Source organism: Macaca nemestrina, chromosome 6 (assembly GCF_043159975.1).
Source record: "Macaca nemestrina isolate mMacNem1 chromosome 6, mMacNem.hap1, whole genome shotgun sequence".
In the NCBI taxonomy this organism is placed as follows: domain Eukaryota; kingdom Metazoa; phylum Chordata; class Mammalia; order Primates; family Cercopithecidae; genus Macaca; species Macaca nemestrina.
The window spans coordinates 138,165,580-138,188,612 of record NC_092130.1 but is presented as its reverse complement, the minus strand read 5'-3'; the positions used below and the strand labels follow the sequence as shown (position 1 = coordinate 138,188,612).

The 23,033-nt window shown below is 41.5% G+C and overlaps 1 long non-coding RNA gene across 5 annotated transcripts; it reads left to right on the top strand.

The window, feature by feature from the left end:
- Nucleotides 1-1,012: 1,012 nt before the first annotated feature.
- On the top strand, nt 1,013-4,758 carry LOC105487463 (uncharacterized). Of its 5 annotated transcripts, XR_011625048.1 has the most exons (6): nt 1,013-1,623; nt 1,772-1,847; nt 3,175-3,310; nt 3,460-3,557; nt 3,726-3,785; nt 4,008-4,507. It is a non-coding gene; the product is annotated as an uncharacterized lncRNA (long non-coding RNA). The 5 variants fall into 5 exon arrangements; XR_011625049.1 differs by lacking the exon at nt 3,726-3,785 and having other exon boundaries at nt 1,016-1,623; XR_011625044.1 differs by lacking the exons at nt 3,726-3,785; nt 4,008-4,507 and adding an exon at nt 4,547-4,758 and having other exon boundaries at nt 1,022-1,623.
- The last annotated feature ends 18,275 nt before the right edge of the window (nt 4,759-23,033 follow it).

Sequence of the window (23,033 nt, the reverse complement as noted above, 5' to 3'; positions counted from 1 at the left end):
ATTTTTTTCTACATGTGCACATTTGATGCAACTTCTGAGCACATATTGAGCTGCCACCACCTGTATATAAACAGTGGATTGAAACACTACTTTGGTGCAGTCTAACAGAAACTCCTTGAAAGACTCCTACGATATTGCAATTCTCAGTAAGTCCACAATTCTACTACCTCCAAAGTTATTTTATATAGTACTGTCTTAGATTAAATGGCAGTAAATGTATGGGGTAAAAACAAACAAAAAAAAATTACTGAAAAAAATGATATGTTATCCTGCAAACAGTGAGGGATAAAAAGAATTGAAGATATTATCCTGAATAATGCTGGAATATAAGAACTCGACCCAGAAACTGAGACTAGCAAACGACAAGGAATAGCAATTGGGATAGAAAGAAAAGCGTAAGAATATGATGTCACAGATGCAGAGGAAAGAAGAGCTTTCAGGAAGGAGAGAGTGTGCAGTAATTTCAGTGCTGTTGAGAAGTCAAGTGAGATAATGATTGAAAGTATGCATTAGATGTAGTGATTAGGAAGAGATGTTGGTGATTTGAAGAAGAGAAGCTTTTGAGAAATTGTGGGGGCATAAGCCGGACTGCAATGGGTAGGAATGTTACTGGGAAAGGGAAAAAGAAGAGGGCAAATATAGACAACTCTGCAAAAATAATAGTAATAATAATGGTTATGAAATACAGGAGAAATGGGAAAGTTGAAGAATGATACAGTCTAGGATAATAGTTTTAATGAGAAAATATGACTACGTTACAAGTTAATATGAGAACTCCTTTTTTTTTTTTTTTTTTTTTTGAGCCAGAACCTTACTCTGTCGCCCAGGCTGGTGTGCATTAGTGCAATCCTGGCTCACTGCAACCTCTGGCTCGCCTCCCCAGTAGCTGGGATTACAGGTGTGCACCACGACGACAGGCTGGTCTTGAACTCCTGGCCTCAAGCAATCTGTCCCCCTCAGCCTCCCAAGGTGCTGGTATTGTAAGTGTGAGCCACTGCACCCGAGAAGTTAATATGAGAACTCTTCTAAGCAAAATGAAGTAAATCCTGTAAACCAATGTTTCACTGTAAGAATTGGGAAAAGCTGGAAATTTAAAACTATCATATTTTTAGGGGATTTGGAGACCTGTAGAATCAAAGAGAACTAGATAAACTAAAATGCCAGGGTTAAGAAAACTGTTTCAAGATGAATCACAAATGGTCAGCCCATCCTCCCGCACCCCCTACCCCTGTCCCACATACACGTAACAGTTTAACAAAAAAAAAAAAAAAGAAAATATTTTGGAGGCTTTACTATACAAATTATCTCATAACCCATGTTTTCCTCTGGCTATGCATCCAGCACCTTACGCAGAAGATAAGGAATCTCACCTGGTCCTATGGCTCCACCTAGTGGCAACCATTAGGAAGCAATTTAACTGCCTTGAGACCAGCTATAGAGGTTCGTTGGGAATGATGGGTTTGCTTTACTGTCTTGCCTTCCTCTTCTAGGAGATCATGATTAGCAGCCTTAAAGAAGAGTCTGTGATTAATTAGACCTGAACCTCTCCTCACAGGAAACGAGTGAGAACATTTTCGTTCCCAAGGGATAAAAAGGAATCCCATATTGTTTCTTGGGAGCTGGGTATGTAGGTAGTATATGAGTGGATCTGCGTGGGAAAGGGGGTGAACTGTTTTGAGACACAAACTTATACATCTTTTCAATGACTTTTCTTTCTCCCTCTTGGTCTAATGCTACTTTTGGTCTTGTGTGGAACATTTCCCCCACCAAGTATGGGAGCTGATGTCCAGAAAGGTCCGGAGACTGAATGTGACCATCCAGAAGTGAAGGACTTAGCTCCTCGGAGGGTAAAATATGACCAATGAAGAATAGAGACCAAGCAAATAAGCGACTTCTTTTTTTCTTCAGTGGGCAGTCCAACGTATGGCTTTTTCTTACAATCCAGCTGGAGAAGCCCTGCTCCGAGTAGCCACCTGCTGACTTCTTGGCTTGTGAAGGCAGAGGCAGCAAAGTGGCACTCATCACATCACACTGCTTAGCATCTTCCCTTCGCTCACCTCCTTCCCTCCTTTCCAATAACTGACCTGAGTGTGCACAACCCAAATGAGATGCTGGCATCTTAATCCTAGCTTCAGCCTCTACCTTCTAACGAATCTGCCTAAAACACTCTCTCTCTATATATATACACACACATATCTGTAACTATAGATGTGTACATATGTATGTGTATACAGATAGATATAGATATATGTTTAGGCAGGGTCTTGCTCTGTCACTCAAACTGGAATGTAGTGGTGCCATCATAGTTCACTGCAGCCTTGAACTCCTGGGTTCCAGCAACCTCCTTCATCAGTCCCCTGTGTAGCTAAGACTACAGGTGCATGCCACCACACCTGGCTAATTTTTAAAAAATATATTTCTTATAGAAATAGGGACTTGCTATGTTGCCCAGGGTGGTCTCTAACTCCTAGCCTCAAAAAAATTGCCCTGCCTCAGCCTCCCAAAGTGTTAGGATTACGGACATTCAATGCACCTGGTCTCTCTCTCTCTCTCTTTTTAAAAAAATCTGTAATAGTCTCCCCTCCACTTTTTCCTTAAAATGTATTTGTTAAAGAAATTCTGTTGTAAGTTTGACATTATGGGTTTGACTAATTACATCCCCAGGATGTAATTCTCTTGGCTGGTAGTTACAACTGAAGCTACATCAAATTGAAGTTTGAGCTTTTTTGGCAATAATACTTTTTAGATTGAGCGGGAGAACTCACATTGTATCATTTTATCGTCTGGTTGTCTCCACTTAGTGGTTTTAAAAGTGTCAACCCAATCCATTTATTATAAAGTTCCCCATCAGATTTTTACCTGATGATTTCAGGAGCCATTGAAGGACATTATCTAGATTCATTACTTCATTAGGGATTACAAATGGTGATATTATGATTTTCTTATTCCTGTATTAGATAGACGTCTTATAAAAGGAGGGACATTTTCTTATCAACTATTTGTTTATCCTGAAATACAGTTGTGCAAGAAAATCAGCATAAATATTTAATGTTTTCTTTTATTTACCAGTTTCCTAATAATTTTTGTGTGTCCTAAAAACTTTCCATGTGTACAATGAGTTATTTTGTAGTATCATTGTCGATTTTCACGTATTTAATATGTTTCTATTTTCAGCTATATGGAGGAAACAGCAGAGAAGGGCAAATTTTAAAAGTGGGAGAAAACTGGTATGCATATTTTCAACCAAGTGAAAACATCAAGGAGGTTAAAGTAATCAACTGGGTCAAACGCTGGTGAGAGGTCAAATAAGGTAAGATGAGGACTTGAAGCTGGTGACCATACATTTAAAGTGAAGTCAGTGGGTATGGTGGGATGTGTTTTGTTGTGGTGGTTGTTGTTGTTGTTGTTTGTTTTTGTTTTTGTTTTTGTTTTGAGATAGAGTCTTGCTTTGTCACCCAGGCTGAAGTACAGTGGCGTGATCTTGGCTCACTGCAATCTCCACCTCCTGGATTCAAGCGATTCTCCTGCCTCAGCCTCCCAAGTAGCTGGGATTACAGGTGCACACCACCACGCCCAACTATTTTGTATTTTTAGTAGAGACAGCATTTCACCATTTTATTTCAGTACTCTAAAATTATCTTAGTCTGCATGCAAAAATGAGTAAATTTCCCATAAACAAAAGTAGAGTTAGTGCTGTTGGCTATTTTGCTGTTTCACTTTTACAGTAGTACTAGAGAAGAGAATAAACCCAGGCCTATGGAGAAGAGGAATGTTTATTTATGGAAGTAAGAGCGGGGCGGTGGTGTTTGGATTAAAAGAGAATGGAAGGGAAACCCAAAGGGTGGTTTTAGGGGGAGCCTGGTTGGGAGGGAGAAGTCACTCAATTTTTCACCTCTATTCAGTTTACTAGTTTTGTCTTCTGTTGTTCAACTGGACATTTCACTTCTTTTTATTTGCTTGTTATTTAGTTTTTATTTCATAATCATAAACTTAACTCTGCAATTCAGCTAGGCATGGAAGGGAACAAGGAAAACATGGAACCCAAAGGGAACTGCAGCGAGAGCACAAAGACTATAGGATACTGCAAGCAAATGGGTTGGAGGGGCCCTCTCCTGAGCTACAGAAGGAATGGTCTGGTTGTTAAGATAAAACATAAGTCAAACTTGCTAGAATTGTCCACAGTCAGCAATGGTGGTCTTCTTGCTGGTCTTGCCATTCCTGTATCCAAAGTGCTCCATAACCTCCACAATATTCATGCCTTCTTTCACCTTGCCAAAGACCACATGCTTGCCATCCAACCACTCGTCTTGGCAGTGCAGATGAAAAACTGGGAACAATTTGTGTTGGGCCCAGCATTTGCCATGGACGAGATGCCAGGACCTGAATGCTTTAGGATGAAGTTCTCATCATCAAATTTCTCCCCATAGATGGACTTGCCACCAGTGCCATTATGGCGTGTGAAGTCACCACCCTGACACATAAACCCTGGAATAATTTTGTGAAAGCAGGAACTCTTATAACCAAATCATTTCTCTCCACTGCTCAGAACACGAAAGTTTTCTGCTGTCTTTGGAACGTTGTCTGCAAACAGCTCAAAGGAGATGCAGTCCAAGGGCTTGCCGTTGACAGCAATGTCAATGTCGAAGAACATGATGGGGTTGACCATGGCTGATAGTACAGGACTTCCGGCAGCAGCAGCGTCTGCAAAGCCCATTTCACTCTTAAAATGCATTCTTGAATAAAACAATCTCACATGGGTGTCTACCTCAGTAATGTTTCCTTGGGAAGCCAGGCCATTAAATATGCCTCTCTGCTTACCTCATGTGCCTCAGTGTTCTTCCCCTGCAGGAGGAATCCTCAACAATTCACTCTGGGTTAAAATTTGCTTCAGGGTGCTTTCAAAAATAGAATGACTTAGGCCAATCTTGCCTTTTGAAATGCTCCAAATGAGACATGTTTCCTGTATCTGAAAAGTCTTTGACTAAGTAGGACAGCCACAGGAAAGACCTTTTAAATATTGACAAGTTTAAGTATTAATAAGCCCATTTCATGCATCACTCTAGTGCCCCTCCTCAGTTTTTTTGATCAGCCAATATCTCTCCCAATCAGAAAGGAAAATCGTAAACGACATGTTAGTATTCTGAATCCAGTGCTTTTTAAAAAGTGTGTTATAATCTAATAGTGTTTGTCAGGAACTCATCATTGGTTGGGCATTTGAAAATCAATCAAAGTTATTCCCCAAGTTAACAGCAGAAAAAATATATAATAATCTCAGTAGATACCAAAAAAAGTTTTAATTCAACCCTGTATCTTATTAATGCAAAAATCATCTCAGCAAATTAGAAACAGTGAATTCCCTTAATTTGATACATGATATCTGTAAGAGATGTACATCTAACATCTCACCAAATTGTAAAATATTAAAATACTGAAAACTAACAATTTCTTATTGAAATAGGAAAACTGCCAATAACTGGACCCATTCTCTCACCCCCTGCCCCACGCTTTTACCACCTCATCCAATAAAAACCCAAGGAGTTTCAATAGTGCCTTCTGGAATGATAAAATTTTCACCATAATCCTATCACCGCCCAAAGCAATTAGCAAGGTAAATAAGTGTTAATCCCCACATGACTGGATTCTGGTATCCGACTTCTTGTACAAGACAGAATGCTATAAAAACCTACAGTCAGGGATGAACTGAGCCATTTGCTCTTTTCCTAGACTAGCTATGTGCCTGGGGCGGTCAAGCCTTGGGAAGCTGAAGCTATGGAGTTCCATCCATCAATCATGGAAGAGCTGTCTTGGAGGCAGACAGGTCCAGAGGCCCACATGCCATGACACCTGAACCAAGAGCAAGCCTGAGCCTGGGCACTGGATAACTTCCCTGTGCTGAACCGCCACTCCTGCCAATGTCATCAGCTCTGCGGGAGCTCTGCTGCGCGCTGGCTGCTGCACTGCACCTGCACAGGACACAGAGCCCTTCCCAGAGAAGAGAGGGGCCAAAAACGCCCTCGAGACTCCCATGTCCAGGAGTCAATGGCTGAAACCACAAACAGGCTCCAGTCGCCTCAAGAAGACGCAGATGCTACCGACGGTGGGGTCCAAAGCGTCCTGAACCAGCCTGGAGATGCCAGCGCCTGCGGAGGTGGAAGGACACACGCCCAGGGCGCCCTCTGCAGTCCAGGCCGCCCACGGAAGCTGCTGAAACTCCACGATTCCATCAGAAGGAACCCTGAAAGGAGAGGAACCCCAGCCTTTCTGCAGACCTGCAGCACGCCGCGCTTAACTGCTGCCTGGGAAGGTGTCCGAGGCACCCCAGTGGGGACCCTCTTGCCGTCCCTGAGGACATTTGCACTGGAACTGTGCCCTGCACGCATAAAAGCCTTGAGGTCTCTGCTGTGGAGATCAGAACGTACTAAACATTTTTCATTTAGAAAAACTCTCCTCATGGAATGAATAATATGTAATATGCTTAGGAACTGTTCTTTTTAGATCTACTCAAAATTGCTATGGTTCCTCCATTGAAACTGTACACTCACTTTGATTAAAGACTTTCCCTTATCCTCCACCTGTGGAATTGATTTTGAGCTAGTAAATCAAGATTGGTTTAAATGGGCTGGGCGCAGTGGCTCAAGCCTGTAATCCCAGCATTTTGGGAGGCTGAGGCAGGAGGATCTCGAGGTTCGGAGATCGAGACCATCCTGGCTAACACGGTGAAACCCCATCTATACTAAAAATACAAAAAATTACCCGGGCTTGGTGGCAGGCGCCTCTAGTCCCAGCTACTCGAGAGGCTGAGGCAGGAGAATGGCGTGAACCGGGAGGTGGAGCTTCCAGTGAGCCGAGATTGTGCCACTGCGCTCCAGCCTGGGCAACAGAGAGAGACTCTGTCTCTCAAAAAAAAAAAAAGAAAAAAGATTGGTATAGATTGGTATAAATGGGCCTAAAGCAGACAGAAAGGGGGCAGGGATCCAGCTCAGGGCTTTTTTTTTCTTTTTTGAGATGGTGTCTTCCTGGGTCGCCCAGGCTGGCATGCAATGGTATGATCATGCTTTAGTCTAAATTCCAGGGGGCCTTTGAGGAGCTGTGAATACTAACAAAGTGGGAGGGGACGGCTGGGTGGATCACTTGCTGGAGTCGCTTCAGAACTGACCGTGACCCTCCATATGAAGTCAGGGAACAGGCATTAACAGTGTTCTTTAAATCAGGGGTCCCCAGCATTTTTGGCACCAGGGACTGGTTGTGTGGAAAATAATTTTTCCATGGGTGGCGGGTGGGGAGACAAGGATGGTTTTAGGATGAAGCTGTTCTACCTCAGGTCATGAAGCATCAGATTCTCAGCAGGACGGCGCAAGTTCACAATAGGGTTGGCGCTCCTATGAGAATCTAATGTCTCGGTTGATCTGACAGGAGGCGGATGCTCGCTTGCCTGCCACTCACTTCTTGCTGTGCTGTAGGGTCCCTAAAGGGCCGCTAGACCCGAACTGATCCGCTGCGTGGGAAGTTGGGGACCCCTGCTTTAAACGTTACATTGTAATAAGGGGTGGAGGCTGGGGTTGGGAAGTCCTTAGCGTGGAATCGATGGCGCCTGTGCACTGCAAAGTATTTTGGGCTGTAATGGGTGGAGTGGGGCAGGTGTAGCCTTTTAATCTAATTGTTCCCTGTGCTGCCCACACATCTCTCAGACTGCCTGCACCATCAAGATCTGGACTTCAGAGCACGTCTTTGACCACTTGTGGGAAACTGTTACAACAGTTGCAATGCACAAATACCCAAACCCTATGAACCTGAGCATGGTGCGGGTTGATGTGTTGGAGAGACTTATAAAATCCCTCTGGAGAGCTGCACAGCCACAGGCTTCTCCGCAAAGAGTGAGAACTGCAAGACTTTTATTGGTGCAGCAAAAAACAGAACGTATGTGCTAGAATATTCTGTAGTTAATCCTGTAGAGAAGAAAAAACAATGGAACTTAAATCTACTAGTATTTCACTTACAAATACGGTTTCAGTAGATGAGTTATATGCAAACCACATTGTCAGTACCCAGAAAAAAAAAAAAAAAAAAAAAAAAAACTATTTTGACTCAAGAAGCTATTATCACTGTGAAAGCAGTCAGTCTCAGCAGTTACCCTGAAGGACTCATGGCAAGAATGATATCTTCAAATGCTAATAAAGGGCAAGAAACACTGGAATGGGTCATACATAAATTACATGTTAAAAAAAGAAGTATGGACGGCTTCCACAAGAGGAAGCATAAGAACTCTGGTGGTGGCTGCAGCAGCCTTTGTAGAGAATTGATAATGAACGTGTGTAGACAAGTACCCCACGTCTCTCCAAGCTTGCAATATATTTATTTTAAAAATATAAATATGTTTTAAGTAGAATTTTTTTAAGTAGGCTGATATAAGACAGTGACTTTAGATCGAAACAGATGCATGGCTTCTAAATAAAAGCGATCATCTGAAATTAGTGTTGTTTGAAATGATTGGCTAATTTTGAGGATTCCAGTATTTATGTAAAATTTTAACCCTTTTTTTTTGAAAGAAATTCTTTTTAACTTTTATTTTAAGTTTGGGGTACACTTGCAGGTTTGCAGTTTGTTATTTCAGTAAACTTGTGTCGTGGGGGGTTGTTGTACACATTATTGTATCACACAGGAATAAGGCCTAGTACCCAGTAGTTATTTTTCCTGATGCTCTCCCTCCTTTCACCATCCACCCTTCAATCAGCTCCAGTATCTCTTGTTCCCCTCTTTGTGTCCATGTGTTCTCATTATTCAACTCTGGCTTATTAGTGAGAACATGAAAACATTTCTTTTTCTGCATTAGTTTCCTAAGGATAATGGCCTCCAGCTCTGTCTAAGTTCCTGCAAGAGGCATCATCTTGTTCTTTTTTATGGCTGCATAGTATTCCGTGGTGTATATGTACCATATTTTCTTTATCCAGTCTACCATTAACGATCAGTTAGGTTGATGTCATGTCTTTGCTATTACATGAATGTTTATATGCAATGAACATACACATGTATGTATCTTTATGATATAACAATTTATATTCCTTTGGTACAAACTCAGCAATGGGATTACTGAATCAAATGGTATTTTGGGGGTTTTTTTTGTTTCTTTGTTTGTTTTGGTCTTTGAGGAATCACCACACTGTTTTCCACAACGGTTGAACTAATTTATACTCTCACCAATAGTGTATAAGCAAAATTTTAACTTTTTTTAAAAAGTACTTGAGAGTTTGCATTGACATTGAATCAATGTAATGTAGATTTTTAAAGCTTTTTACACATTGGAACTCTACCTGGCTTTTGTCCAACCACAGAACAAAGCAGAGCTATCTCTTATGTACACATATTTGTTCTGCTTAGATTCCTCTTCTTATAAAACCACACTCCTGCTCCTCTAATAGCCCATTATTCCATTAACCAATTAACCATTCATCCATAAATGGATTAAGACATCAAAAGGACAGAGCCCTCAAGATCAAAAGGACAGAGCCGGCAAGATCTTAAAGGCCCCATCAATATTGTTACATTGGGGATTAAGTTTCAACATGAGTTTCAGAACGGACAAACATTCAAACCACAACGTCCTTGAATGCCAATTAATTGTAAAGAGAAATTAATTGTTGTCTTAGATAATGTGATGGTTATTTCAACTTGAACCCTTTTAAAGGTCTAGGAGATAAAGGCGCTATGAATGCAGCCCTGACTTTGGCTCCCTCAGGGCTGCTTCTGTGTGCAACACCCAGGTCAGATTATCTACTAAGGGTCTCTCTGGGCTGGCCAATCTGAAAGCAATATGGAATTGTGTAATCCAAGGGCTCCTGAACACAGAGGAGAAAGTGTTTCATTCAGTCTCACAGCAGGAGACACCAGTTTACACTTTTATACTCTTCTTGCCATTTGGACGGTCTTAATCAGATAGTAGGAAGCTGAGTGGTGACATTAATTCTAAGAGCAAATTATAACACAGGATGGAATTAGTGGGATTAACATAAAACCCTAATATCTAGGCCAAGGTGAGCAGATCAGGAGGTCAGGAGATCGTGACTGTAATGTAAATGGGGAGCCGAGCAAGAAGACACCAGGCAGATGAGAACAAAGCTATCCTTTATTGGGCTCGCCGGGGAGGTTCACCGGTCCTCTAGGGGGAGGGCCAAGGAAGTCGCGCTCCGGGCGGGTATCGGGGGCCTTTTATAGGGCAAGGTAGGTGGGGTTTGTAGGCTTCGGTTTTCCTGAGTTAGGTTTTGATTTCTGGGGAATGACGTGTCCAGAAGCTTGCGCAGAGCAGGGGTTCTTTGGAGGGCGCGGGCTTTTTTCGCGCTGAGAGTCTTAGCAGGAAGTGAAGGGCGGGGAGTCGTAAAAAAGGGCCTGCCACGCCGGGTGATACCGCCATGTTGGGTCTAGATTGCTGCCTAACATTGACCATCCTGGCCAACATGGTGAAACCCCATCCCTTCTGAAATACAAAAAATTAGCCAGATGTGATGGCAGTCGCATGTAGTCCCAGATACTCAGGAGGCTGAGGCAGGGGAATCGCTTGAACCCCGGAGGCAAAGGTTGCAGTGAGCTGAGATCACACCATTGCACTCCAGCCTGGCGACAGAGCAAGAATCCTTCTAAAAAAGAAAAAAAAAGGAAAAAAAAATCCTAACACCTTACATGAAATTACCTAGAGTTAAACTCAATCTGTGATAGGGTGGTTTAGGAGATAAAAAGAAAAGGTACTCATTAACCTGTGGAGGGAAAGCTCTTTTGAGAAACCCTGGTTAATAATTATTATTGCCCCAATTCACATTGCTAGTCCTGGAGCAGAGACTGGAATCTTGTTCTCTCAGCAGAGAAAAACTTGAGAGAGAGGAATGTTCTCAAAGAGAATTTGGGATGTTAGTGAGAAACAGGGCAGTGGTAATCACTCAACTCTTTCTTTTCCTTTTTGTCTTTTTTTTTTTTTTTTTTTTTTTTTTTTTTGAGACAGAGTCTTGCCCTGTCGCCCAGGCTGGAGTGCAATGGCACATCTCACTCACTGCAACCTCCACTTCCCGGGTTCAAACAGTACTCCTGCCTCAGCCTCCCAGGTAGCTGTGATTACAGGCACCAGCCACCATGCCCAACATGCCCAGCTAATGCCCTGGTGATGGAGTTTCACCAGGTTGGCCGGGCTGTTCTTGAACTCCTGACTTCATGATCCACCTGCCTCGGCCTCCCAAAGTGCTGGGATTGCAGGCGTGAGCCACCACACCCGGCCTTTGTCTTTTATTTTCTATTTGTTTTGTTGTGGTAAAATACACGTAACAAAATTTACCATCTACCTGTTTTTAAGTGTACAGGTCATAATGTTGTGCAACCTTCATCAACAATCTTCACAGTTCTTTTCATCTTGTAAAACTTAAACCCTGTACCCTGTAAACATAAACTCCCCATTCTTCTCTCCCCTATCTTCTGACACCGTACTACTTGTGTGGTGGCATGATTTTTCCATGCCTCACTGCAGCCTTGATCTCCCAGGCTCACATGATCCTCCTACATCAGCCTCCCAAGTAGGGGGCTACAGGCTCTAGCTTATTTTTAAAATAATTATTTGTAGAGACTGAGTCTATACAAATCAGTCTTTACAAAAAAGAAGCACACCCAGCTTATTTTTTAAAAATTATTTGTAGATACTGAGTCTCCCTACGTTGCTCATGCTAATATTGACCTCTTGGGCACATGTAATCCCTCCCAAAGTGCTGGAATTACAGGCATGAGCTACTGTGCCCGGCTCTATGATTTCTGAATACCCTATTTACTTTATAAGTGTAATCATACAGCATTTGTCAATTTGCAACTGACTGATTTTACTTAGCATGTCCTCAAAAATCATAGATGTAGCATGTGTCAGAATTTCCTTATTTGCTATGGCTGAATTGTATTCCATTGTGTGCATATAATATACCACCTTTTGCTTATCCATTGCTCTGTTGATGGACACTTGGGTTTCTTGCATGTTTTAGCTTTTGTAAATAATGCTGCCACAGGCCGGGCACGGTGGCGCAGGTCTGTAATCCCAGCACTTTGAGAGGCTGAGGTGGGCGGATCACGAGGTCAGGAGATCGAGACCATTCTGGCCAACATGGTGAATCCCCATCTCGACTAAGTATACAAAAAATTGGCGGGGTGTAGTGGCAGCCACCTGTAGTCCCAGCTACTCGGGAGGCTGAGACAGGAGAATGGCCTGAAACTGGGAGGCAGAGCTTGCAGTGAGCCGAGATCACACCACTGCACTCCAGCCTGGGCAACAGAGTGAGACTCTGTCTCAAAATAATAATAATAATAATAATGCTGCCACAAACATGAGTGTATAAATACCTTTTTGAATCACTGCTTTAGAACATTTGGGACGTATACCCAGAAACAGATTTGCTAGATTGTGTAATATTCTATTTTTAATTTTTGAGGGGACACCATAGTGTTTTCCATGTTTTTATTTTGAAGGCAAACTCTGTGGCTTTCTTTATAGTTAGACAATCAGTGAGGAGAAGGAGAGGAGGAAAAGCAGACTGTGAGACTTCAGAATTACATTGTGGCACTTAAGCTTCTCTACACTGAAAATTAGAACTGTCACTATAGGAAAGAAAAATGTCTTCAGAGCTACACAAAGTTAATGCCAACCTCTAGTTTCTGGGTCTTGATTTCTAACATCTGCGTGACAGTAAAGTTTCAAAAACCCAAAATGTGGTTTCTCCTGTATGCCTTTTTATCTCTCTAAGTGCAGAGATTTTGATCTGCATGGCTAGAGGCTGAAGCTATGGTGATGCATAAATTTTTCTCCTGGATTACCTACAGAAAGAAGTGAGTGTCAGATGCTACTGGTCTTGAGATGGTGGAGACTGTGAGAGCATAGCCTCCCTGGGCCAAGTGACCACACCCATGAGCCTTCAGTTTTGATGGATCTTAAAGTACAATTCATGTGAATCCTTGAAGTGGGCAAACTCCACACTGGCAAGATTCTATGGCTTTCTGGAATTTTCTGACCTGAAGCTGGTACCCTGGAACCTCATGGTTATCAATTCAAAAGGCACAGGGCTGGGGGTCTTCCTCATGTCCCCCTAAGTTTAATTTCCACCTTTACCCTGTTAATGTAAACTGCACTCCATTCAAGGAGCTTTTATTGATGACTGTTCTCTTCTGTCACCAGGGAGGGTGTGGTCAGTTTCAAGAGAACTCCAGCACAGTGTCCACTGCCTCTTCCCTCTCTGTTGGTATCCACAGCTATACAAAGTCACCCTGGAGTTCAACCTCCAACTCTGACTTGTATCACAGACCTTTTCATGCCACTACCCACCTATATATGCTTCTAATCTTGACTCCACCCAACCTAAATCAATTCCACAAGTTGAGAATAAGGACTAGGCTTTAGTTGTCATGTGTAAAGAACTATGAATTCTGAGTTAACCTAAAAGTAAAGCTCCTTAGCATATTCTTGATTGCATAAAGATAGTTTTTATAATTGTGAAATCTTTAAGGCACTTTAGAGAGGAAACACTAAATAAAGAATGATCTCCATCACAGCACAGTTTCAAGGAAGTTCACAATAAAAAAAAAAAAGTTAATTTTGTTCCCACTTATAAGTGGGAGCTGGATGATGAGAATACAAGAACATATAGAGGGGAAACATAGACACTGGGGCCTATCGGAGGGTGGATCCTAAACGGAGAGAGAGGCAGGAAAAATAACTAATGGGTATTAGGTTCCATACTTGAGTGATTGATATGGTTTGGCTGTATCCCCACCCAAATTTCATCTTGAATTGTAGCTCCCATAATCCCCTTGTGTAGTGTTGCAGGAAATCAGGGACCCTGAATGGAGGGACCAGCTAAAGCCATGGCAGAAGAACATACATTGTGAAGATTTCATGGACATTTATTAGTTCCCCAAATTAATATTTTTATAATTTCTTATACCTGTCTTTACTGCAATCTCTGAACATAAATTGCAAAGATTTCATGGACACTTATCACTTCCCCAATAAATTTCCTATGCCTGTCTTTACTTTAATCTCTTAATCCCATCATCTCTGTAAACTGAGGAGGATGTATGTCACCTCAGGACCCTGTGATGATTGTGTTAACTGCACAAATTGTTTGCAGAGCACGTGTGTTTGTACAATATGAAATCTGGGCACCTTGAAAAAAGAACAGGATAACAGCAATGTTCAGGGAACCAGAGAGATAACCTTAAACTCTGACTGCTGGTGAGCCAGGCAGAACAGAGCCATATTTCTCCTCTTTCAAAAGCAAATAGGAGAAATATCGCTGAATTATTTTTCTCAGCAAGGAACATCCCTGAGAAAGAGAATGCACCCCTGAGGGTAGACCTCTAAACGGCCCCCTTGGGGTTGGCTGTCTTTTACGGTTGAAGCCAAAGGGATGAAATAAGCCCCAGTCCCCTGTAGCGCTCCCAGGCCTATTAGGATGAGGAAATTCCCACCTAATAAATTTTGGTCAGACAGGTTGTCTGCTCTCAAACCCTGTCTCCTGATAAGATGTTATCAATGACAATGCATGCCCAAAACTTCATTAGCAATTTTAATTTCACCCCATCTTGTGGTCCTGTGATCTCACCCTGCCTCAATTTGCTTTGTGATATTTTATTACCTTGTGAAGCATGTGATCTCTGTGATCGACACCCTATTCATGCACTCTCTTCCCTTTTGAAAATCACTAATAAAAACTTGCTGGTTTTATGACTCACGGAGCATCACAGAACCTGCTGACATGTGATGTCTCCCCGCGGACACCCAGCTTTAAAATTTCTCTCTCTTGTGCTCTTTCCCTTTATTTCTCAGACGAATGGATGCTTAGGGAAATAGAAAAGAACCCACGTTGAATATCGGGGGTGGTGTTTCCCCCGATAGTGTAGTGGGAGGGACCAAGTGGGAAGTAATTGAATCATGGGGACATTTTTTCCCATGCTGTTCTCATGATAGTGAATAAGTCTCATGAGATCTGATGGTCTTATAAAGGGCAGTTCCCCTGCACATGCTCTCTTGCATGTTGCTATGTAAGATGTGCCTTTGCTCCTCCTTTCCCTTCTGCCATGATTGTGAGGCCCCTCCAGCCACAGAGAACTGTGAGTCCATTAAGTCTCTTTTTCTTTATAAACGACCCAGTATTTCTCCTAGCAGTATGAAAATGGACTAATACAGTGATGAAATACTGCAATACAACAAACCCCCATGACACATGTTCACCTAAATAACAATCCCACACATGTACCCTGACTTAATGCCAACATCTAGTTTCTTTCAAAGAAATTGAAAATTATTTCAAAGAATTTCTTTCAAAGAAATTGTTAAATTTTCGTATAAATACCAGAATGCTCAAAATTAGTCATTTCAAACAACACTAATTTCAGATGATCCCTTTTATTTAGATGTCTTGCAACTATTTCTCTTTATCTAAAATTACAGTCTTATATCTGCCTGTTTTTTAATAATTATATTTAAAATATAGTTATATTTTTAAATAAATTTGACTTGGAAAGACCTGAGGTACCTGATATTGTCTACACACATTCATTATCAATTATCTACAAACTCTGCAGCCACCATCAGAATTCTTATGCTTCCTCTTTTGGAAGCTGTCAATTCTTCAATCTTAACATGTAATTTATGTAAGACCCATTCCAGCATTTGAAGATATTGTTCTTGCCATCGTTTTTTTCAAGGTAGCTGCTGAGGTTGCTTCCTGTCAGTGATTATGGCTTCCTGAGTCAAAATAGTTTTTTTCTGGGTCCTGATGATGTGGTTTGTGTATATCTCTCATCTACTAAAACCATATTTGTAAATGAAATATTAGTAGATTTAAGTTCCATTGTTTTCTCTATAGGATTAACTACAGAATGTTCTAGCACGTTTTAGTTCTTACTGTACCAATAAGAGACTTCACAATGGAAGGCAGTTCCTACTCTTGGTGGAGAAGTCTGTGGCTGTGCAACTCTCCAGAGGGATCTATGTCTGTCCAATACACCAACCCAAGCCATGCTCAAGTTCATAGGGTTTGGACATTTGTGCATTTCAATTGTTGTGACAGTTTCCTACGAGTGGGCAAAGTCATGCTCTGAAGTCCAGATTATGATGGAGCAGGCAGCCTGAGAGATGTCAGGACAGCACAGGGTAAATGAGACAAAGAGGCTACACCTGCCCCACCTGACTCCCAGCACCCCAGCCAGCTTCACTGTGCACCATCAACCCCACGTGAAGGACATCCCAACCTCCTCCTTCACCCCTTATTATTATACGATGTAACCTGTAAACGATTTAAAGCAAGTGTCCCAATCCCCCAGAAACAGACTAGTACCAACCTGTGTACTAATAGGAGCCAGGCCACACAGGAGGAGGTGAGCAGCGGGCAAGAAAGCATTACTGCCTGAGCTCTGCCCCCTGTCAGATCAACTGTGGCATTAGATTCTCATAGGAGCACCAATCTTAATGTGAACTGGACCTGCAAGGGATCTACCTTGTGTGCTCCTCATGAGAATCTAATGCCTAAAGATCTGAGCTGGAGCAGTTTCATCATAAAACATCCCCTCAACCCTGACCACCCATCCATGGAAAAATTGCCTTCCATGCAACCAGTCCCTGATGCCAAAAAGGTTGGGGAGCACGACTTAAAGAACATTATTAATGTCTGTTTCCTGCCTTCATCTAGGAGGTCACAGTCAGCTTGGAAACTCCAGCAAGTGATCCACCCAGCTGTCCCCTCCCACTTTGTTAGTATCCACAGCTCCTCAAAGGCCCCCTGGAATTTAGACTAAAGCATGATCATACCATTGCATGCCAGCCTGGGCAAAAAAGTGAGACCCCATCTCAAAAAAAAAAAAAAAGGAAAAAGAAGAAGGGAAAAAAAGCTCTGGGTTGGATCCCTGCAGGCTTTCTGTCAGTTTGGGGCCCATCTATACCAATCTTGATTTACTAGTCTTGATTTCACAGGTGGAAAATAAGGAAAAGGCTTTGAACAATGTATACAATTTCAATAAAAGAATCATCACAATTTTAAGTAGATCTAAAAGAAGAGTTCCTTAGCACATTGCATATTATTCATTCCATGAAGAGAGTTTTTCTAAATGAAAAATGTTTAGGACGTTCAGGAAAGGAAGAACAAATTAAAGAATGATCTCCACAGCAGAGGCCTCAAGGCTCTTATGCGTGCAAAGCACAGTTCCAGTGTAAAAGTCCACAGGGACGCCATGAGGGCCCCCACTGGAGTGCCTCGGGCTCCTTCCCAGGCAGCAGTTAAGCGGAGCGTGCCGCAGGCCTGCAGAAAGGCTGGGGTTCCTCTTCTTTCAGGGATCCTTCCTGATGGAACCCTGGGTTTTCAGCAGCTTCCGTGGGCGGCCTGGACTGCAGAGGGCGCGCTGGGCGTGTGTACTTCCACCTCTGCTTACTTCCACCTCCGCAGGCACTGGCATCTCCAGGCTGGATCAGGCCGCTTTGGAACTCACCATCGGTAGCATCTGCGTTTTCTTGAGGGTACTGGAGCCCTTCTGTGGTTTCAGCCATTGACTCCTCAACATGGGAGTCTCGAGGCCGTTTTTGGCCCCTCTCATCTCCGGGAAGGGCTCCGTGCCCGGTTGAGGCTCAGTGGAGCAGCCAGCGCGCAGCAGAGCTCCCGCAGAGCTGATGGCATTGGCAGGAGTGGCGGTTCAGCACAGGGAAGTTATCCAGTGCCCAGGCCCAAGCTGGCTCTCTGTTCAAGTCCCGTGGCATGTGGGGCTCTGGACCTGCCTGCCTCCAAGACAGCTCTTCCAAGGTTGATGGATAGAACTCCATAGCCTCAGCCTCCCAAAGCTTAACCAGGTCCAGCCTAGTAGCTAGTATAGGAAAGGAGCAAATGGCTCAGTTCATCCCTGACTGTGGGTTTTTATAGCATTCTGTCTTGTACAGGAAGTCAGATACCAGAATCCAGTCATGTGGGGATTAACACTTATCTACCCTGCTAATTGCTTTAGACGGTGATAGGGTTGTGATAAAAAGTTTATCATTCCAGAAGGCACTATTGAAACTCCTTGGGTTTCTATTGAATCAGGCTGTAATAGGGTGGGGCAAGATGTGAGAGAATGGGTCCAGTTATTGGCAGTTTTCTTATTTCAAAAAGAAATTGGCAGTTTTGAATATTTCAGTATTTCACAATTTGATGAGATGTTAGATGTACATCTCATATAGATATGCTTTATCAAATTAAGGGAATTTGCAGTTTCTAATTTGCTAAGATGACTTTTATATTAATGAAGCAGGGTTGAATTTTTTTAAAGATTTTTTGTATCTACTGAGATTATTGTATATTTTTTTTCTGCTGTTAATGCGGAGAATCATATTGATTTTCAAATGCCAAACCAAAGTTGAGTTCCTGATAAACTCCATTAGATTATGATGCATTTTTTAAAAGTATATTACTGGAATCAGAATATTAACATATAGTTTATGATTTTGCCCTGTGATTTGGGAAAGATATTGGATGATCAAAAAATTGAAGAGGGGGCACTAGAATGAAGCATTAAATGGTCATGTAAATACTTAAACTTGTTGATATTTAAAAAGGACTTTCTATCTATATACTTTTCCCACTCAGTCAAAGACTTTTCAAATATAGGGACTATGTCTCATTTGCAGCATATCGAGAGTCAAGATTCGCCTGATTCATTCTATTTTTGAAGGCACTCTGAAACAAATTTTAATACAGAGTGAATTTTTGAGGATTCCAACAGCAGACAAAAAACAGTGAAGTACATAAGTTGAGCAGAAAGGTATATTTTAATGGCCTGGCTTCCCCCCAAAAAAAACATTATTGAAATAAACGCTCATATGAGATTGCTTTGATCAAGAGTGCTGTCCTTCGGAAGTAGCAATGAGAAGAAAGAGGAGAGGGACAGAGATGAGCATATTCAATGCTGTGCTTCCTAGTTGTCCAAGCTTGATATCAAGCATGACCAGAGGTGACTTCATTATTAAACCAATAAAGTTTAACTGTAAGGCAAACTTCCAAAGAGTTTGTAAAACATTTGTCTTAAAACATTTTTATAATTATCTTAAACAGAATCCCCTACTACTTGTATGAACACTGACTCCACAAACTGGAAACCGCTCTGAACACTAATGGTTGTTTGATCTCATGAAACCATCTTCTGAGAGGCCTTATGAATAACTGCTTCTCAGCACAGTCCACTTGGGAGGAAGAAAAGGACAGAATATATCCACTGTTGTAGAGATAACACAATTCTCACAACAGAAGACCCCAGTGTACCAAATAGAAGAGGCAGGGAACACTAGAACTGAGTTGGCATTCACAGGTTTTCATGCATGTAACTTAGCATGACAACTACAAAGTCAGGCCACATCTCATACATTTGCAGCAGAGCAGGGGGAAGCAGGATGAATTCCTTTCTCTCTTCAAAGAAAGAGAGAACACCTTACAATAATATCTTCTCATCTACTAAGAGACCCTCAGCTCATTCTGGAAGTACTTTTAAGAAACATTTACATATTGTTATTTGTCCTGTGACCATGGATATATTGATATATTGCAAAAACTTGAGATTCAAGTTTATCTTGAGATGGACAAATCTAAATTCAAATGGTTCAACTGCAGATTAAGACTCACCATATTAAATGTGATATTACTGGTCAATTTCTTTTATGAATTTTAGGAAAAGAAAATACTCTCATATAGTATAAGCAGAAAACTATTTATTATGGGATAAAATTCACTTAAAATATGATAAAAATGTGTAGACATAGATTTTAGACTGAATGTCAGGGAAAAAAATATGCTAAGGAACTTTACTTCTAGATAGACTCAGAATACATGGTAGATGGCAAATTTTGTTATGTGTATTTTACCGCAATAAAAATAAATAGAAAATAAAAGACAAGAAGGAAAGAATTGAGTGACTACCACTACCCTGCTTCTCACTAACATCGCAAGTTGTCTTTGAGGACACACCTCTCCCTCAAGCTTTTCTCTGCCTGGAGAACAAGATTGCAGTCTCTGCTCCAGGACTAGCAATGTGGATTGGGGCAATGATAAACTATTAGCCAGGGTTCCTCAAAAGAGCTTTCTCTCCACAGGTTAAGGAGTACCTTTTCTTTTTATCACTTAAACCACCCTATCACAGATTGAGTTTCATCTAAGATGTTAGGGTTTTATGTTAATACCACTAATTCCATCGTCTGTTACAATTTGCTTCTAGAATTAATATCACCACTATGCTTCCTGTGATCTGATTAGGACCACGCACTTGGCCAGAAAAGTATAAAAATACAAAAGCTGGTGTTTCCTGCTGTGAGTCTGGATGAAACACCTTTTCCCTTGTGTTCAGGAGCCCTTGGATTACACAATTCCATATTGCTTTCAGATTAGCCAGCCCAGAGGAAACCTTAGCGGGTAATCTAATCTGGGTGTTGCACAGAGAGGCAGCCCTGACGGAGCCAAAGCCAGTGCTGCATTCATAGTCCCTTTAACCCCTGGACCTTTAAAAGGTTTTAAATTTAAATCACCATCATGTCATCTAAAATAACAATTAATTTCTCTTTACAATTAATTGGCATTCAGGGATGTTGTGGTTTGAATGTTTGTCCTTTCTGAAACTCATGTTGAAACTTAATCCTCAGTGTAATAATATTGAGAGGTAGGGCCTTTAAGAAGTAATTGGGTCTTCAGGGCTCTGACCATTTGACATCCTAATCCATTTATGGTTAACAGTTAATTGGTTAATGGAATAATGGGTTATCAGAGGATTGGGAGTGTGGTTTTATTTTTAAAAAAAAGTAGATTTTGAGACTTGAGAACAGAAAGTGAGGATGAGCAGATGGGAAGCTCCACATCCAAACCACAAAAACACTCTAACTCATCTTTCACCATTTACTTATTTTTTATGACACGGATAACTGACATTTAATTAGTCTAATAATGAGTGCAAAGCAAACACAGCTCTAGTTCCACGTCCCAATAAGATGTAACATCTAAGCTTCTCTATACTGATACTTAGAACTGTCACTATGTGAAAAGATTGATATAATCACAGATAGACTAAATTAATGCCATCATCCAGTTTATGGGTTTTGATTTCTAACATTTGAGGGGACAGGAAAGTGTAAAAGTCCCAAGTGTATTCTCTACTGCATGTTTTTCATCTCTGCCCAAGGATTTTGGTGTAAAGGCTGGTAATCTTTACACCAAATCTTTACACTAAAGTTGTGAAGACACGTAAATCTTTCTCCTGGGATGCCTGCAAGAAGGAATGAGTCTTAGTTGCTGCAGGCCCTGAGATGGGCAGAGATTATGAGAGTCTCCCATATACTAGGTGTTCTGCACTGAATTGTGTTCCCCCAAAATTCATGTTAATTTTGATTAACTAATCTCCAAGGTGATGATATTTGGAGATGGGGCCTTCGGGAGACAATTGAGTTTAGATGAGGTCATGAGGGTGGGGTTTCATAATGGGATTCATGCCCTTGATGAGGAGAGGAAGAGATACCAGGTCCCTCTTCTTCTCTCCCTTTCTTCTCTTGTCCCTCTACCCACTTCTCTCTCTCCTTCTGTGCCATGTGAGAACACAGCTACAACATGGCCATTGGCATGAAAGGAAGAGAGCCCTCACCAGGAGCTGAATCACTGGCGCTTTCATCTTAGACTTCCAGATCCTGGGCAAGACTCACCAGGGCAGACTTCTGTAGCTGCCTGGAATTGTCTGATCTGGAGTTGATGCTCTGGAACCCTGTGGTTGTTAACTCAGAAGGCACAAGGCTAGGGATCTTCTTTCAGTCCCCTTTAATCTATCTCCACTCTTCATTTTCTGTTTTGTTTTTCAAGTAATGAATTTATTTTTCCAATTGATGTAGCCAGCTCATGGTACAGCATATTAAAGCATAAAGTACAAATCCAAGGAAGGCAATACCTTTACTACGTTATAAAACTTTGACAAATCAATATAGTACTTTTATTATAATAAAAGCATATGCTTGTTGGAGTCATATACTACTTTAGTGATAATTTTTACTACAAAAATATTCAAGTACTAAACCAAAACATTGGTTTTTAATGGTGGTTTATAGCAGAACAAATTATTTTATACACATTAATATCACTTAAAACTGAGCAATTTCTCCTTTTAAAGTGAATTTCCTTATGCAGGCTGTTGCAGTTTATGGCAGCAGGGCAACTGTGTGTATATAAGAGGTGGCTCTGCTTTGTTCTGGAGTTCCACCAAAGTCAGGTAGGTGTGAAAAGCTTTAAAAATTCTACCTTAAAATGATTCAATGTCAGTGCAAACTGCCAAGTACTTTCTGAAAAGTTTTTAAATTTTCACATAAATACTGGAACTCTCAAAATTAGACAATCATTTCAAACAACACTTATTTTAGACGATCCCTTTTATTTAGACACCCTGAACCTCTTTGTTTTTATCCCACGTCACAAAGTCTTATATCAGTCTATTTTTTAAAAATTCTACCTAAGATATGGTTTTAGAATAACAGATTGCCAGCTTGGAGAGACCTGGGGTACTTGATGTTGCCTACCAACATTCATTATCATTTTTCTGCAAATGATGCTGCTGCTATCAGAGTTCTTATGCTTCCTCTTTTTGAAGCCAGCAATTTGTCAGTTTTAGCATGTAGTTTAAGTATTACCCATTCCAGTGCTTCCCAGCCTTTATTAGCATTTGAAGATATTGCACTTGTCTTCATGTCTTCAAGGTAACTGCTGAGGCTGATTCTTTTCACAATGATTATGGTTTCTTGAGTCAAAATAATTTTTATTTTCTGGGTCCTGAAGACTGTATTTTGGCTCTTGCTGTAACAGTGAGGGACTTGCAGTTCCCATTCTGTACAGAGAAGTCTGTGGCTGCGCAACTTGCCAGAGGGATCTATACATCTGTCCACACCATGCTCAGGTTCGCAGGGCGTGGGTATTTGTGCATTGCAGCTGTTGTAACAGTTTCCCATGGGTGGTGAAAGATGTGCTCTGCAGTCCAGATCTTGATGG